The 4,411-nt window shown below is 36.8% G+C and overlaps 1 pseudogene; it reads right to left on the reverse strand.

Annotated features, from left to right (window-relative positions):
• Positions 1 to 473: 473 nt before the first annotated feature.
• Positions 474 to 4,152, reverse strand: LOC120126882 (annotated as a pseudogene).
• Between the last annotated feature and the right edge of the window lie 259 nt (positions 4,153 to 4,411).

Raw genomic sequence — 4,411 nt, forward strand, 5'->3', positions numbered from 1 at the left:
TATTGTTTTAGTGGTTTAAGTGGGATTTGGTTGGGTATTAATTTATTTAGTGATTTAGGTACGTAATAATTAATAATAATAATAATATAACTAATAATAATAATAATAGTAATAATAATATTTAATAATATTTTTTTTATCTGGACAAAAACGGGTGTGTACTGTTAGGTTTCCACATCCTAATTATGTGATATGATGACATCTTTTTATAGCATCACTTTAATAACAATAACGATGCCATCGGTTTAAGTCTAATATTAAGGGCTAAAGAAGTGAAAAACGTTTAGGGATTAAAATGACATCTTTTGAAAAGTTTGACTGCAAAAAATGGCATTATGCCTAAAGAAAATGTACCAAACTTCAGCCTATCTATTTCAAATTTCCACAAGAGAATGAATTCTTCAAGTTGATCTTCAATCAGTTGTTGATCTATTATGCATGAGAATGAATCCCAACTTGGAAAATGCTAGAAAACTTTCAGTAACAGGGGGGATGTGGTTGCAGATTCAATATACTTGGGATTTGCATCATAATTTCCATCAATCAAGCTTGGGTTCTAAAACGCTCCATAACCAGATCATTGTTGTCGAAGTTGGGGAAGAAGTGAAGCGGGAATTCTTTGAATTCAAAAGCTCTATAAACTGCTGCGGGCTCTATAATGCTATCATCAGAAGGGGCAATGACGAAGCCGACGTTCAAGCAACCTTCGAGTTCGTCACAACCAGATGTTCCACACTCTTCAGCTCTGCTGCTGCTGATGATGACGGTGTAGATACTGAGGTTGGGGAACAACGAAAGACGGAACACCGAAGCTCGAGGAATCGAGGGCGAATCCGATGGTTCCTCGAGGCATCATTGGACACGGATGCATATGCTGGCCTTCGTACGTCGTCACGACTGTGGTGGATCGTCGGACGATCTCTCAACTCTCTTCTTTACCCCACACCCTGCAGTAGTGCAACGATAATAGCTCCTGGTTTTTTTTCCAATCATATATTAAATTACCACAATTAAACCAGGGAACAGATTCAAAAAACAATATAATAATTAAACCAAAAGCTGATTCATAGATTTTAGATTAGATTTCAATATATATACACCTGGGATAAGGGCTGTTCTTCACAGCTTTTTGACCATACTTTCTCCATCTATAGCCATCATCTAAGTGATCGATTTCACTTTTGGTCATGAAAGCAAATCTCGGTTCCCTCTGCTTCTTTTGATTCTTCTTTTTAGGTTTCAACCTAAACCCATTCCTGTGCGGTATCCTTGGATCTTTCGTCCGATTGCTGTTGTGCCTCAGAATTCTGGTTTGATTGGTGATTATCATCCCTAGTGCAAAGGGAAAACCACCTCGCACAAGCTTCCATGCTTTCAGGACTGTGAGCTCCATCCAAATAAAAAACCAGATTTTCAATGTCAGGAAATTGATCACGGACAATCTGAGCCCGCCCTTGCAAACTAGCTGTTGTTAAGCCCTTAATAAAGGGTTCAGGTAATGGACCCTATTCCAAGGAAATAAACAACTTCTAAGAAAACAGTAGTTAGAATGCAGACAAACTGTTTGATTGAAATTGGTGATAGGATAATGTATGCAATTCAACCATTCAAAATTCAATCAGTAAAACTATGGATCGAAACTCTTTCGAACAAACAGATAACATACCTCATACCTGTAACGTGTTGCCTATGTTCACCGCGAGCGCATTGCGCAAAGGCTCGACACCAATCCATTGCCGATCGTGGAAGACTTGAAGCCCGTTTACATCTCCCAGGTGGAGAATGGTTAAGAGTTGGGCGTCGCAATCCTTAGACATCCCCAGAATCAAACTCGGGTCAGGACAGGGTGTGTAATGGTTAACTGATAGTAGCGTTTATTCACTTAGTTTATCCCCAAAGTATCCAGGTTCTAGCCCTAAGCCTTCGGCAAGTAACTCCAGGATCCTTAAACCCAGTTTCTTTGCTTCAATTGTGTATATCGGCACTACTTCCCTGCAAAAACTTTTGTGCTAAAAAGCCAAAGAAGGATGAGAGAAAATAATGGGTTTTACTGTCATAATACCACAAAAATGCACTTAACGTCATATAAAATAGACACTTTAGACTCTATTTTTTTTGAGCAATTTAACTCAAAATATTTCATATTAGAGTAAAATGACACATTATTAGATGAAAACTAATAGTTGACTAATGACTAATACTTGTCATTGATGTGATATATCCTATATACTAAAAATTGTGATGTCACACATTACACGTATTCAAAGTGATGACATGAAACATACCACATGTACATAAGTGATGACGTGACATATATCATACATATATAAGTGTTGACATGGCACATGAAACGTCGTCGATTTTGGACACGTAGGACTTACCATGTCAATGATAAACATTGATCATTAATCAATTAATGGTTTTCAAGAGCATTTTTTACTAAAATGAAATATTGGGGGTCAAAGTACTAAAAAAATAAGGACCAAAATGATTATTTTATCAAACATCCTGGGTGAATTTGTGGTATTTTACCTTTTTACTTTTACCTGTATCTAATTGGCTTTTGAGGCCAGAGTTTGATGCAATCTATCAAAGGATGACAAGGGTGTCTTGGATTGTCACGCCAATGGTGAACCTTTTCCCGAGCATAGTTTACACTGCTTGTCAAAAGTCTGCAGCTGTTGTTAAGATCCTGGGAATAAAGCATGGCCTTATCCTCAGCAGGCATCTCAAGAACTCCTTGAACACATCCATGCTTTCATCCATCGGATCTTCTGGAATTCCATGGTTGATAACCTGTTTACAAAGACCAACAATGAGTGTAAGCAACAAATCAAAATCTGCTGAAGAAACTGATAATTTCTTTTACCTGGAAAAATTCATACTCTTGGCTAGCTTTCAAAATCTGCAGAACGGTACGGATTCAATTTTGACCCACAGCGTTACTGAGATGATTTACTGGGATGGTTTTGCAAATGGGAACAGTAAGGTTGCCGGGTCTTGTTCCCGGTGGGAAAATTTATGATTCAGGCAAAGTTGTGTTTGTACCAGCTTGAAACTAACTTTTATTATATATAAGAATAGGATTTTGTTGTTGTAATTGTGATCGATGTTGTGGCAGTAGTAAGTTTATGCAGCTAAATCTTTTATCTTGTACTAATAGTCAGTCCCTGCTAGGAATCGCTTAGGCTTAGCTCATCCATGAAATCAGACTGCTATAAAAGATACAAGATCTATACTAATCTGATAAGCTCACATGCCTCGAAAATATTAAAAAATTGCAATCTGGGTGGGCAATGAATGGCCAGACCTTATCATTACATTAAATTATAATGATTAATCGAAATTTGTATCTTTTTATTTTTAGAGCAGATGTTTGAAAACACTTTAAAAGGATAGAACATTGTCCAAAAATCGTAGTCATAGAACATTTATCGTGAATTATCTTTGGATATTATGCAATGACTCAATTAAGAATTGTACGATGACAACGACCTGATTATAAAGTTGATGTGATGCTCCTGTTACTTGAAAATTTCCTTCGAAAGATTTGACGTGTGTTCGAGTCTCTTAAATGTTATCTGCTCTCTAATTTTGTACAAACCTTAATTGGGTCATACAATATCTCAAAGCTCAAAGGTAAATCACAATAAGTATTTTATGCTTTCATGGATTCTTTTTGAAACGTTTTCGAAATCTACTTTAAATGTAGGAAGATAAAATTTCAAAAATTTAATGATAATATTATCTAAAAATATAATATTTTATTATTTAAAAAAATTCATCAACGTACAATCAAATGAGCGTAAGCAACTATATTCAAAGTTTTTCTTAAAACCATTAATGTCATTTGTTCCTTGCACTAAAGAGCAATGGGGGCTTTCCCAACTAATTTGGATCTTTCTTCATTTGAGCCTTTTTGTCATATGGGGCTGATTTTGATAAGTCCATGTACATAGCGAAACGGGTGTGAAAATGGGCTCTATACTGTACATACCCCCAAGCTGATCCGCCGAAGCAGAGGCTCCCACGGAAAGAGACGGTGGCGTTGGGTTCAAATTCGAGTACAAGGCGATGGCTTCCGAGATGGGATCCCAAACATAGGTGGCTTCTACTTTCAAGGGTGGTGGTAGCACAGTTTAAAATGGTCATTGGCAATGGCGTAAGATCAGCACATGCAGTCAACTAGATGATATCATATTGGCTTTATGTTAAAGTGCATTAGGACCTTATAGCCACGACCTACATGTTAATGCCTAATCCTTTTATGTTCCATAATAAGAAGAGCAAACAAAAAGTCAAAGAAGCAAATGATTTCGTTGCAGATGATCTAAATGGTTGACTTTTGTTGCAGAAGATGCAAAGTGTGAACAGAAACCTGATTGTACAAACAATAAATTGCATTCCATTG

The sequence above is a fragment of the Hibiscus syriacus genome, unplaced genomic scaffold (assembly GCF_006381635.1).
Source record: "Hibiscus syriacus cultivar Baekdansim isolate YM2019G1 unplaced genomic scaffold, ASM638163v2 tig00110462_pilon, whole genome shotgun sequence".
Taxonomy (NCBI): domain Eukaryota; kingdom Viridiplantae; phylum Streptophyta; class Magnoliopsida; order Malvales; family Malvaceae; genus Hibiscus; species Hibiscus syriacus.